This window comes from Aptenodytes patagonicus, chromosome 2 (genome assembly GCF_965638725.1).
Source record: "Aptenodytes patagonicus chromosome 2, bAptPat1.pri.cur, whole genome shotgun sequence".
Taxonomy (NCBI): Eukaryota; Metazoa; Chordata; class Aves; order Sphenisciformes; family Spheniscidae; genus Aptenodytes; species Aptenodytes patagonicus.
Window position 1 is genome coordinate 47,853,329 of NC_134950.1, and position 14,899 is coordinate 47,868,227.

Sequence of the window (14,899 nt, forward strand, 5' to 3'; positions counted from 1 at the left end):
ACGGTTTGCAGGGAAGCTGGTCCCCAAATTGTCCTCCATTCCCTAGACTCTGCTTTCAAGCATTTGTTTTCCCCCTCTCTCTCTCTCCCAAAGGCAATGTTCAGTTTTTCTGCTTGATGTAACTAGCTGACTTACATAACACAAGCTCTGAAATTCATTTTAGGTTTTCTTAAATAATGAATCTTCAGTTTAAATTATGTAAGAGAGAAGATATCATAAAAGATTCGGATATTATTTTACAGTTTAGAATATGCCTTTCTAGCCAATTCTGGGTGGAGGAGACAAAAAAATAACACAACAGCAACTAAATCTCTACTCCACAACATGATACGCTCTATTTACTCAAGCAAATACACTCCAAATATTAATTCAAATTCAAGACAGTATGTCTCTGATTAAATGAATTCCAGTAAAAGGCTCAGAAGTAAGAATATATTTTCCTTCAGTTTTCAGATATAAAAATCTTCAGAATATTTTGAAGAGCACTACTGCTGGATAGAGCATAGAGAAAAGAGACAGCTTCCTTCATGGCCAGCATTCAAACCATAAAAGACTAAAGCCTTCAGAGCAAAGATAAACATCTTTAGCAGCACTCAAAAAATGAAACCCGTGTCAGCATCACCACTTCCTACGGGTAATTACTCTAGCAAACCAATATCCTTTCCTCCCTGCCAAGTCTGGTTAGGGCTTCTGACCTGCATTTTAATCTACATCCTTATCTCAACTAGACTGTGTAAAATAACATTGGACCACCTGGGATATAAAGGAGATGCTCCGTAGAGGCCTGCAATCCGAAATATTGCACCGTATCCCATAGCAAACCCACATATGTATATGGGTATGTTTTATCCAGGAAGGATAAAAGTACTGGATGCTGAACTCTACCATCACCAAAGGACTCAGGATAGAAAACCAGCTTCCTTTTATTTCTCGGAGAAAGAAAGGCAATCACATCAGAGATGTTTTGTTGTGTGGGGTTTTTTTTCCTTCCAAAATGCACTGTTCAAATGAAGTGGTGGTACATTATAACTGCCTTTTCCAAATAGCCTATTCAATTCTCAGAGTACTGAGAAAGGCTCTGCTAAAGTGCTATCTATGGTGGACATTTTGTGATGTGAGCAGCAGTCCCACTAGGAACTGGACAAAGGGTACAACTGCAGCCTGTTTGCAGGGATATTCAAGTTCACCCTTATGCTCTAATTTGGCCAGGAGTGATACAGATGTGTGTAGCATGGCATCAAGTCTGAGCTAATATATCCTGCCTTTCTGCAGAGATAACAGTTTTCAGTATAGTGCTTTACAGAAGTGGCCACACAGCCTGTGATCTGGATGTAGCTGGTGTCTTGCTAGCTTAGAGGTGTCAGGGAAGACTCACACCTACCTGCAAAACGAGATGTACCTCAAGATACGCCAGACCCAACCTGCATCCTAATTAGACAGCAAGTAGCAATATCTTTTGCACCTGGATCAGCCTTAAATCTCTGCCTATAAAAGATGAAAAATGATGTAATCCCACTAACCCCGGTTTGAGTTCCCCACTCCTTTTCTGTTTCTAATCGAACTCATAGTAGGAGACAAATTTGCCATGGTAAATGACCAGATCTCTTAGGACAGGTCGGTTAATAAAGCCCTTTGAAAAGACAGTATCTTTTACCAGGCAGGGCAGTTGAGTGAACACTTCAGAGCAAATACAATTTTAGATTAACTTTTATTATTTGTAGAGTGGGTCACAGGCCATCATAATTTTCTCTGACTTCTCCTGTACTCAGAATTATTCTACAAACAATGTGCAACTGGTGTTCAGACTACATACTGTTCATATTAATTGACTGAGATTGGATTATTTTGATTCTGGCACAAGGATTACATCATCTTCTTTCAGTTTCTTGATATAATGTACACTTAAATCTTACAGATTTTTCTCCATTTATTAATTTGCTGTTTTCATTCCACCAATGTTCTCTAACATTCATGAAATAACCACTGGTCTCACAGTGATTGCTGCAAACTTTATCAAAAACAAGGGGGTGCAACTTTATTCTCCCTTCCCTCCGGCTGCCTCTTGGATAAAAACATACCTTAGCCATTGCTTTTAAATATCTACAGTGCATTCACTGGAACGTGGCTCACTTGTGACCTTGTTCACGATGCGGAAGAATTTGCCCAGTCAAAATTAAATAAAAAAAGGTATTTTTCAAATAATGCAAATTGTACAGCAAGTTCTCCACTTCCTCCAGAGAGCCCATTCCTAAAGTGTCCTTTCAGTGGGGTAAAAATCATTAACTGGTTTTCCCTTTTGTGCAATTCATCCTCCCCTTACTTTTACTGATGTTTATATCTCCTTATATAAAATGTTCCCTGGACCTGATCATCATTTTTCAGAATGTCCCGTTATCTGCTGAAACTGAATCACCCTTTTCACTGCTGGGCTTATGGGGATTACCAGGCCTGACAAATAACTTCATATTTATCCACACACAACTCAGGCTTCCGTGGAGAGGGAAGCAACTTTGTATTTGTATTTTTAAGACTCTCACTGCACTAGATACTTTGCAGATTTTAATATAGCCTTCATCCCAAATGACAATCCTAAAATCCTCTGCAATGGGATATATGCCATTAAGCTAATGAGAACATCAGCGGTGGCAGTATTTTCAGATAGGTATCTTAGAATCATAGAATCATTGAGGTTGGAAAAGACCTCTAAGATCATCGAGTCCAACCGTCAACCCAACACCACCATGCCCACTAAACCATGTCCCTAAGCGCCTCATCTACTCGTCTTTTAAATACCTCCAGGGATGGGGACTCCACCACTTCCCTGGGCAGCCTGTTCCAATGTTTCACCACTCTTTCAGTAAAGAAATTTTTCCTTACATCCAATCTAAACCTCCCCTGCCGCAACTTGAGGCCATCTTCTATCCCTCCTTCGCATCTTTTCCTGATAGAAGAAAAATGATAGATGATGCTCATCAATATTGTTATTTTTGAGTCGCCATTGATAGGAATTCACTCAACTGTGTCTTCCAAGCTTTTTGTATGCATTTTTATCTCTAGAATGTGCTACAGCCCAGGCTCAACTAATGCCATTGGTCAAGGGTGTGGGGCATCTCCCTTTTCAGCCTTGTTCACCTTGATCCAGCTCACAGGTACACAGCTCAGCTCTTTAACTCAGATTACAGAGACTCACGCTTTGAGCCTGGGATGCGCTCAGCTCAGTCCCTGGGGCTGGCCGTGAGCATAATTGACTACAGTCATGTTCCAATATTTCTCATTTTGCTTATAACACATGTCAAGTCACAGAAAAAAAAGTACAATTTGTTCTACAGGGGAAAAGAGCAAATCACAAAGTGAACTTTAATGTACTTTACAAACCAGAATAAATTATCAGAGACATAATTTTGAAAAATATTAATTAATGTACACTCTTCCCATAGTAGGGATTAGATTACATTTGTCTTTTATTGATACCTTCCACTACCTTTTTCCCTTCACTTTTCTCCCCAGGAAATAGCTCCTCCACTGCAGGTAGGGAGAACACCTACTGTGCATCTAATTAAAATTCTTGTCACGGGCTAATTAGTAAGGTACCAATTAGCAAGGTATTAAGGCTTCAATATATTACAGACATTCCAGAGCAGAAATCATTCCAAGCATAAGGTTTCCAGCCTCTGAAAAAGACACCGTGAATGTTTCATTTCTACCAGTGTTTCAAGCTGAAAACTTTTATGACGTTAGTAGCGCTTGAAGGAAAATAATAAATAAATAATTTAGTTTGAGTTGAACTCTTTTGATTACAATTTCATCTTCATGCTTATCATGTATCAAAAGCATAGTTGGTCTATTTTTTAAATATACTTTATTTGTTTATAAAATCTGGGAGGGAATATCATATAATATACATGAGAACTAAATGCCTCATTTTTCTTTCCTTTGTTGTTGTGCTGCTTTGATTTATGAGTCCTGTAATAATCTCTCTCACACATAAGTGTTTTTCTTGTTTTAGTATTTATAGGGTAAATAGCGTATTTTATTAACCCCTGTTTTAAGTCATCCTTCTTGTAATTAGTGTATTTCCATTTCTTGAGCTATCTCTATGCATGATAAAAGCAATGCCTGCCACAATTAAATAATTAGCTCCAAAAAACCATCAAAAGAAGTAACTGCCTGTATACCTGGAGAAGGAGCTCCCCTCTGGAGAGTTCCATACACTTCCCAGGAGACTGTCAAAAATTCCTGACCTGACCACACGCACGCGCAGTTTGATGGCTCTGAGAAAAGCCACCCCATTAACACTTCTACAAATCCCCATCCCGTTCGTCTGTGACAGATGAAGTGCCCTGGGGAGGCGGGAAGCACACCAGTAAGGAAAATCGCCTGCTAAAATTGATTAATTGTGGCATGACAAATTTACCAAATCCCATGTGATGGCTGTGACGCAGCCGTGTGTTTGACAAGAGGCTCTGAATCCTGACCGGTGACATTCCTGACAGTCTTTCAGGCTGGCTAAAAGTTGGTTCTTCCATTGCAGCGGGCACAGAGGAAAAAGAGAAACACCCATCTCTGCCCAAGTCTTGTCCAGTCGTGCTCGCTGCGGCTCTGAAGCATTCTGCGACACAACTTCTAGCTGGAAGCTTTGCTCCAGAAGACTGGTAAAACCAACAGTGAGTATCTCAAGATCACTTTTGGAAAGAGTACCAACGTTTGGTAGGAAATACCAACAAGGCTCAAGCATCCTTTATTCTGAGCAGTCTGTATTTCCCTAGTGAGGAAATCTTCAACTTCTGATACAAACAGCTATTTCTTTTCTTCCATGAAATGTCAAATGTTAGATACTCGCTTTGGTATCTCTGGGAATTGGAAGCATTAGGATGCAGAGAAATGCGCTGGTTTCTCAGTGGCTATTTTTCATGCTGTTGACAAATGAGATGCTATTTTCTATGCAGCTGGCCAATACTTAAACCCAGCTTTGAGGAGACAACAGTAACATTTTTCAGCTGCACAGGCTTCTTGTCCATCATTGCTCGGGACATTTTTATCAAAATGCCCTCCATACATAACAAACTGCTATTCTTTTTCAGGATTTACCAGGATCAGAAATTTTGATTTATGAAAATGAAAGAGCCTGCTAGGGTCTAGCTTACAGTGACTTTATGAGGAACTTAAAAGCTGTAGTCAACAGCTAGGTTTGGAGTGCTGTTCATGCAGGATTCATAGCAATATGAAAGAGATTTTCCATAGATTTTTCTTCTTCTCCTATTTTCTCCAAATTCTGGTAGGTGGATGCCGCTCAGCTAACTAGAGCAGAGTTATGGCTGCTTATTTCAAAGTGAATTTGGACTGGAGAATAGAGTTAAAAGGGACAGTGAGTGCTAGCTAAAACCGTATTTGCAAAGTCACCAACCTCAGCAATCCTTGAAGTTAATAACGAGAATCATGAAAGGCCATTTCAGAGCCCTCTTCCCCTTAATGGACTTACTGGTGCCTTATGAATGTCTTGTTCCACATCCTTTAATGAAGCAGGTCCCTAATAGGTCTCTCTCAGCTTTACATTCCAGGACTAATCTTTGGCACTGTAATAAATTGTTCAATGCTCTTTCCTGAGGCTAGGTATAATTGCATTGCACTTACAGTGCTTGTTTGTATTTTATCTAGATGAGCATTTACAGTGAAGGAGGAAAACAAAAGCTGTTGCTAAGCTCATCTCCCACATGAGCCTCAGCAAGTCTGCCTCTTCTTATCTTTGTCATATTTTGCAATTTTAATATTACAAAAAATGTGAAATTCTCTCTTGATTTATTCCTTTAGCGAAATGTGTCTCTTGTTTTTAAGAAAGAATTTTCCAACACATTTTGCATCAGTTTCCCTTTTGGGAGCTTCGTATCCTTAGTAGAAAACTGTCAAAAATGCCTAATAAGGCACTCACTGCAACTCATTTTCATAACACTCAGTCTTCAAGGAAGTCTGAAGGCTATGCAAATCTTATCTGTGAGGTCTAAAAAACAAATTGTGAAGAGACTCATCACTAAAGACAGAAAGGGCAATTTGAAGATAGAAAACATGAGAGACAAAATAGACTAATTTCATATTTAATACTGTACAGAATCAGAACTTTAACAGAGGATGCCGTGAGTGCTTGGCTTCAGGGAACACAGGAACCACCAGTCATTTTCCATGTGCACTAGGCATTATCAAGTTTAGGAATTCAAACTCTTAACAACTAGGCCAAAATATATCCCAAAATCATTGTTTTTCTGCTTTCTGTGGGTGCTTGCAGAGTATAATTTTCAGCTTTTCTCTGTGACACAAAGGAGGACTTCTCTTGTATAACAGAGACTCTTACTACTCTAGACGTGAAAGACATTTAAGAAAACCAATACTTGAGACTTACTATATATATGTGAAACTTTACAAAACCAGTTGCTTAGATATATTTTTCCTACTCTTGTAAGACTCTTTTAGAGTCAGCCTTCCTGGCACTACAAGAAACTACTCTATCGGATGAAACACGGAAAGAAAACTAACGTTCAGTGCTCCAAATATGTTTTCACCCTTTGAGAGTATAAAATGATCCAATAAAATAATTTTGGTCAGCTCCAAAAAACTTTTCTCCAGTGCTTCATTGCCATCGCTTCTGATAAACAGTTCTGATATACAGTAGGGATTGATTTTAGCTAACTGGTAGAGATTTAAATACAGCTTTTCAAAGTTCTATTCAAATGCTCTTTTAAAATTATATTTCGTCCAAGTTTTATTAAATATTTTAAAACAAATAAAGCAGATATTGATTTCCTTTATACACATGCACAATGGTTCAGAGCCTTAGTTCAGCTGAGGGGTAGTTAGAAATAACCTCCACTAACAGTCGCTTCTTTTTTGTTACACTCAAAACACATGCCAGAAAAAGAAGAAAACTCCAAACCCCAGACACAAAAGTTGATGATATACAATACCAAATCTGCTTGTCTGATGTGTTAATCTGTTAATGGAGTTTTGCCATGCCCTCATCAGGGACCTGGATTTCACCTAAACTATAGCTTTTCCTTCAACATATGGGGTTTTTTTTACTGTTTTTCTAAAAAACATGATCAATAAAGTATTGATCACCTTTAAACACTCAAATCTGCAACTCTACTTCCTTCAGTTGGTTAGGCCAAGAATAATTCATAGGGAAAACTGTAATGAAACTCAAGGGATAAAAAGTTATAAGGACTTTATCACAGGAAGCATGTAATTGATACTCTGATACTTTGGTACTCTGGTCTTCTCTCAGGTCTTTTTATTTGCCATTGTAGAGACACAAAGGAGGTTGCAGGATTTCACATATAATTAAACTCCTACTTAGTCAAAGGGACCTTTCAGTTCTTGTGCTGCCATAATTAAACCCAAATTCACTTGAGTAAGCTGTCAGTGATACAATTGTGTTGTGAAGCATTTCCTGGCTTCTGCCAATTTTAATAATACAAGCTGTCAGTTTTTGTACATAGGGATTTGATGATTATTTGCTGTAGGACAGTAGGTACTATCATCTCCTTAGAATTATAAAAACATCTAAATAAACCAAATGGTAGCTGTGGGAGAAGATACATTCCCAGGCAGTTGAAATTATTGAGCTCCTTTGCATGTACTGTGAAAATCTTTCACTAAAATTAAGTATTGTTGGGTCGTCAAACAAATCAGTTAATAGAGAGGCTGCTGGCTTTTGTCACCTTACCTGATCAAAAGTTTCAGCATCCAAACAATTAATTGAATAGCCATTGATTTAGAGAAGTTGAAAAAACCTTATTAGCTAAGAAGAGTTTTCCATTATTCAACTGAGAACCAAGAAGAATTTAAACTTTTTCATCTTTATTCCTGAAATAGACCCCTTTGGCCTTTTTCCACTCTTTAATTTTCTGAAATATTATAACAAATAGATTCATGAAAAAGTAGTCTGAATTATATTTAAACAACACAGCTAAAATAAGAATCTTTAAAAACATTCCCATGGAAATCCAAGTCTCTCCAGATTTAATTGGGGGAAAGGTGGAAAATAAATTACAAATGAAAGAATGATGAGGCACTGATGAAATTGTTCACGTATATTCTTTCATAGTGGTAGCTGTTAATTTGTCTTAAAAGTTCAGTGAGAGCGGGCAGTAGGACAAAAGAACGGCACTAGGATGGGAATTTATGAGCATATCTGGGTTAAGTATACCTTCTGAGACAAAAAAAGCTTTGATTACTGAGTCTGTGTGAATCTCATGCAGAGAGAAATCAGATCTGTAATGCAAGTAAGAGCAGCCTACAGGCTGATCTAATTAATATCTGAAGAAGGCATTTTTAGCAATTAGCTATTGTCAGGGAATAAGGAAATGGGAGATTTTCTCTTTTTTACTTGGCCATATGCCTTCTGTGAGCGGCCTGAAGGCTTGGGTAAAAGTGATACACCTTGATCATTTTGGTGGCTGCATTCAGCTGAAGATTCTTTTAAAGCAGACGTCAACTTGTTCCTTTTAATTCTGTTTTCAAGTACCAGATCACACTGAAGGACATGCGTCTAAGTCTCTAAGTCTGTGGTGGGAAAACAAGTTCCATGTGCATTGTTAAAATGATTTCACTTGGCAGCCTTAGCTATAAGCCTTCAGTTCTCAAGATATTCAGTGAAGATACTAACTATCCCAAAGTCAGAATGATTAAAATCAGTGTCTGTACATTCTCGTTCCATAACTGTCTGCCTGCATACCCATGAATAATGACCCGTAGGTCATGTACTGCAATTGTCATTGCAGTACAGCAACACAATCATTATATCCAACAGAAGCAGAACAGGTAGGCTGGCAGTACCATGTGATAACTGAAGAAACAGCAGAAAAAAATCCAAGCAATGAGATGTCCAAATTTGTAAAAATTTAAGTGACAAGAAATTACAGGCCAGTACCTATGAAGAAAGGCTGAGAGAGTTGGAGCTGTTCAGCCTGGAGAAGAGAAGGCTTCGGGGAGACCTTATTGTGGCCTTTCAGTACTTAAAGGAGGCTTATGAGACAGATGGGGACAAACTTTTTAGCAGGGCCTGTTGCAATACGACAAGGGGGAATGGCTTTAAACTAAAGGAGGGTAGACTTAGACTAGTTATAAGGAAGAAATTTTTTACGCTGAGGGTGGTGAAACACTGGCACAGGTTGCCCAGAGAGGTGGTGGATGCCCCATCCCTGGAAACATTCAAGGTCAGGTTGGACGGGGCTCTGAGCAACCTGATCTAGTTGAAGATGTCCCTGCCCACGGCAGGGGGGTTGGACTAGATGACCTTTAGAGGTCCCTTCCAACCCAAACTATTCTATGATTCTATACAAACATTTCTCAGTCTTCTAATGGTGAACGCATAGGAAAGGTAAACTCAGATGGGCTCCAGTTCAACAAAAGCTTTCTTTAACCTGTCCTTATTCTGCAAAGCCTTTACACACACACTGGACTCAAAGCGTATGTTTGAATTCCATTGTGCTGACCGAGTACTTAGCTGAAGACGAATGGACTGCTGAACCGGGCTCAAAGGTTTTTCTATTTAGTCCTTAATAAATGTCTAACAAAAAGGACAGCCTACAGTGTGTATAAAAGGGAATGTACTTGGAAATAGCACTTCAAGGAGGAGTCAGAGTATCTCCCAACACAAGATAAGCTTTAGTCACGTGCAGAGATGTTTCTAACAGAGGACATACCTCCTCCGCATGTGATGTGGAAGTTTACAGAGTACTGAGGTCACTTGGAAAGCAAAAGGAATTAAAGAATTAAAGAGAAGGGTGTAAGAAGCACAAGAATCTTTCCCCCTTTCCCCCTTCCTCTCTTCATTATTTGGGTGTATGTTGAGATGCTATTCAGGACACTTATAAAAGTGAACTGCGAAGAGAGATACATTTTATGTCAGTTCATACATCCCTGGTTATTCCTCAAGTATCCCACCGCAGAAGGTTAGCATAAGCTTTTCTGTTACAGAACTGTCGTTGATGCAAATGTATTCTCTGCCTCCCAGCAAATTTAGGCCTCCTGTTGCTGGACTACTTTCATACAATATTACCATACCCTTTCACATTAGTCTAGTTAATTCATTTCAGTGAGTAATAAGGTGCATCTATTTATTAGGAGCAGGAATTTTTGCAAAACTGTCCATTTAATAAATAGTAAGTCAGGTATCTTAGGTCCTCACTACAACATCAGTATGTTAAGACATAAGGCTATGAAGGGCTGCAATAACTTAAAACAATTCAAGAAAAAACCCACCCTTATTTCAACAGGTAAAGGACAACAGGAAATGAAAGCAAATGCAAATGAAAAAAATGGACAGCTTGATATGCACTATCGCCTAGTTTATTTTCTCAAATAAAAAACCTAATATACCAAATTACTTTTAACCTAATTAAAATCTGACATTATTTTGTTAGGCAGTATCATTATTACAATAGCGTACAGAAGAAAATGAAATACAATATAATTATGTAGCAAATAGTCTCATACACTAAGCCAGAACAGAAAGCTAATGCTTGAAATATTGAATGCAAAGATAATGGCTGGTGATGCTTGTAAACAGACACAGCAGAAACAGGTTGCTACGTATGGTTCACTGATCCTGTTCTTTCCTCTCAGATATGCATATTACCTCTAACACTGGTTGGACCCTGCTAAACTCGAGTTACTGTTCTATATGCAAAATATGCTTGAAGAGGAACATTTTATTAAAACAGTATTAATTGTATTGTGAAAGAACATTTAGGCTATAAAAATCCCTCCAATGCAGCATAAACATTTCAGCTGGTAGAAATATACTTGTAAGCAGACTTTCGTCTGGAGAAATTTCAGTGTCCTGAATTTACCTTTCCCATGGCGAGGAGGGAATGTGAAGAAAGCCAAGGGGAGCACAAGGAAGCCCAAAAGAAGCACAGCTAATCAAACTGGCAGCTATGGCTGCAAAGATTCCTGATGTGCTTTGAAATCCCCAAATGGTTGTTAAAAGAGATTTTTCTTCATGTAAAATGAAGTAGATGATAGCTTCTTAGAAACACTCATCTAAGGGTAGTCAAGACAGAAGAGACGCTCCTACGCAAGCATTGCTCTAAGATGCACAGAATGCCTCAACTTGTGTGGAAAAATGACTTTTGTAATATTAACAACAGGTTAGAAGAGGTGCCAAAACAGTCAAGACACAGTCACACAGCACTTTACATCTGTATGTGCGTCTGTCACGTTCCACCAAAGACTAAAGCTGGTCCAGAGGCATCTAAATTGAAGTCGTTTAAGTTGGTAATAAGCAGATTTGAGCTAAGCTGCTTAATGATATTTGCACACAAGAATAAGTGCATTCGCACCTCAGGTGTCATTTGCTTAATTCTGAGACCACGTCTAATATTCTTCTGAGTATTCTGGCAAGAAAGCAGCGGTGTATTTTTGGTCTGCCTTATCAAATGCATCACATCAGAGCAGGAAGCAGGAGACCTTCTCCCTTCGTTTGGCTCTGGTTCAACCACACTCAACTATTACATTCTGGTTTAGGCACCGAGTTGTCTGGAAGCTATTGACAGAGCGGAAGGAGCGAGGAGGAGAGATGGGGAAATACTCAAAGGGTGGAGACCGGAGGGTCTGGTTTCTGGGAAGAGAATAACATTGAATCTATACAGTTTTATTAAATGCTGATGAGCTGGGAATAAAATAGCTATCTGCTGTTCGTGTTCAGGAGAGAATTATTAGGTGTGATACACAGGGTTTAATTAGGAATAAAAGGAACGATATTTAAATACAGAAATGTCCGATCTCGACAGGGCAACTCTGAAGTGAAAGATGTATGAGGCTGTGGACAGTCTCTCAAGAGATATGGTGAATGCCCTACAGTCTGTGGCTTTTAAAACTATCCCAATAAATCTTTGAAATATATACTGTAGGCCCAACACTCTATTTTCAGTGAGGTGAAATGGAGACTCCAGAAGTGTTTCTGGGCCAGACTCTCAGATGGCATAAAATAGCATGTAATAGCGTTTTATCAGCAGAGGATCAACTTCCATTCCCCAGTTGTATATATGTTTTTTCCTCTCCCATATTTCCTAATTTAATTTCTTAGACATACAGCCTTTAAAACAGACTAGCTCGGCAGCCACATCCTATTCCCTCATTGCTCTTTCTGCCTTCACTATTACCTTTCTTTTGTCCCTTCTTTCCCAAACCATCCATTCGCCTCTATTGACTTCTAATTTCTCAGACTTCCCCTGTGTTGTATCACAGAGTTGTGATGTCCTACAGCAGACTGCTCAGTGACAGCTAACCACTTCGCTTCTTGCCTTAGCCTCCAGTGTAAATAGAGAGCAAAGGAAGGGAGCAAACCGCACAGCTGGGTTTTGGGCACTGGGCTCAGATCTCTCCCTTGTGTTGAACAGACGCCAAAGGCTGGAACATGAAAAAGATGGAAGAATTGCCAAACTCCCCTTTTACCTGTGAGAAAGATGACAATAACACAGCACCCTACACATCAGTGAAGTGTATTAAAGACACAAGGTGACTAGGAGCAGTGCTAGTGTTGTGAAGAAGCTGCCCCTCCCTTAGAAAAGGGAGCAGATGAAGCCTTTTGGCACAAGTGCCTCCTCAGATGTTCTTCACCTTCTACTAAAAGAAGTTCTGGCGGGCGATTTTTTTGGACTGGGCTGAATTAACTGGTACTTTTTACAAGGTGCTCAAGCTACACGCAGAACCCCAACATAGGAGAACTTCCTGGAGCAAATTCTTCCACTTCTCCAATTACAAACCTGCCCGTGGACAGGGGTATATTTGCCCAGTGCTCTGCAACTGAATGTCACCCACCCTCCCACCTTGGCCTTTGGTGAAGGCCTTTGCAATGTGCAAAGGGGAAAGGCAAACCTATGGGATGGAAGGAGAAACAATGGTCAGCCTTGCTCTGCTGTCACAAGGCATCGTTATCGAGGTATTGGCTTCGAAGAGCTAGGGACCAAATTAGAGCCAGGTAGCCAAGTCAAAACCATCCAGGATCAGAAACCTGAGAAGCAAGAATATGACAAGCCCAGGTCTAGGGGCAGACATGGTCAGAGGTGGGGCTCCGCATCAGGAAACCAGGTGAGTCCTGTGTAGCAGGATCCCAGGCAAGAACAAGACAGAGCCGCAGCAAAGTCAGCGGGAGGAGCAAAAACTTTCTGGTAGAGGAGAACCAGGACTATGCCCCTTTTCTAAGGGGCAGGACTAACAGGTGAGATGAATTAACACAGCATAATACACTGAGCAGCCAGAAAACTGGTGGGATTATCCGATATACCTTCTGGTGGGGTGAGTGGCCAACCTTTAGCTCCTCCCGACCTGTGTCTGGCCTGCAGGGGACTGTTCTGCCAAGGAGACTGAATACAACCCATTGCAGGGCTGAGGGTCTCGGAGAGGCTGTCTGAGCTGACCAGGGCTTTTCCTTGTTCCCCTGACCAAGGCAATTCCAGGAAGACAGTGTCCTTCATGCTCCGGTTACAAGCCCAGTGGTGCGGGCTGTCATTGTGTGATGCTGCTGATTTCCCACAGAAGAGCTTGCCTTCCCTCTTCACCTCTCCCACTGTTTCAGGGGGTGGTGGTACCTCCCCACGCGTATTGCCTTCTCTCTAAGAGATCCAACTTGGGAAGGGCGGGAGCTGACCTGGAGGGTGCAGGAAGCCTGACAACAGGCACTGAAAATACTTCTCAAGCATCATCTGAAGGACCTGAAATACCCCAGTTCAGCTTGGCTTTTCAGCTCGAAAATTTTCATTTCCAAACCCTGGAGAGACAAAAGATCATTCTGCCTTCTCAATCCATTGCTTATTGACTCAGGTTATCAGTTCTCTCAACTCGATTTCAGCTCTTCTAATACCTGCATTTCACAAGAGATGCCCAGAGGCAAAGGGTACGTAGGAATTAGAGGTATGAATTCATTGCCATAGGCACTGAAACAGATTTAACAAAATCTATTGGGTAAATATTTAGCTGCAGGCTTGGTTCTAAGCAAGCTTGTGCAAGTGTGGTTTTATAACACAAATGAGTTGAAAAGGGGACTTGAAAGAGTCAGAGAGGCTTTTTTTTCCAGTTGCTTACAATTTTATTTTACTTTTTTATTTTATTTACAATTTTGCCACTCAATCCTATTTGTAGAGCAGCTAGAGAGGACAAATACCTTTGCTTGGAACAGACTTACATGCTGTAAAGTGTTGAAATATTTGGCAAAGAAAGGCCTTTTGGTGGTGTTCCTTGCATACACCTCATTTTTCTGCAGCTGAGGAGAAGCACTGAAAGGATTTCCACTGGCAATCTCCAATGCCAGGAGATTTGTTTGTATCAAGTGCCAGTCATTCCTCACGGTATCAGCAACAGGCTGTTTAAGGTTGTATCATCTAATGCACAACATCACAGAGATTTGGGTGAGGTAGAAAAATACTACAGGGTAGCACGTCTGGAGGTAGCATTTGTATGTCAGTCCTATGAGCTAGCTACATCAGTAGTGCTTCCCAGAGCAGAAGCCCCAAAGAGTCCCTGAGAAGCCAGCGTGGAGCAGATTCTACACCAAAGTAGCAGCAAGCCTGGAAATCTTTCAAATACGCAGTTTCTGATAGAGTCAGTCTGCCTGTGAAGGTTTTAACATAGCAGTCATGGAGATATAAATAACCTGCAGCATTAATGAGGTCAAAATAATGAGAGCAAAAAAACTATAACAGGATCCCTTCAAACTTTATTTTCATCTAAGATCTCGCATTAGGAAGAAAACCAATACACATTTTTGATAATCATGTTAGCTATATAAGAAAAATACTCAAGGTTGAGACACAAATAGCTAAATTTCAGCAGATCATTTCGGAACGATCTGCTGAAATTGTACTGACTGAAATGGTGTCGCTGTCTTGAGGGGGAGACTAGAAAT

At 40.1% G+C, this 14,899-nt stretch overlaps 1 protein-coding gene across 17 annotated transcripts in view; it reads right to left on the reverse strand.

The window, feature by feature from the left end:
- The window catches only part of DTNA (dystrobrevin alpha), a 232,854-nt gene that overhangs the window by 102,414 nt on the left and 115,541 nt on the right, over positions 1–14,899 (reverse strand). The gene's annotated exons all lie outside the window — the stretch shown is intronic.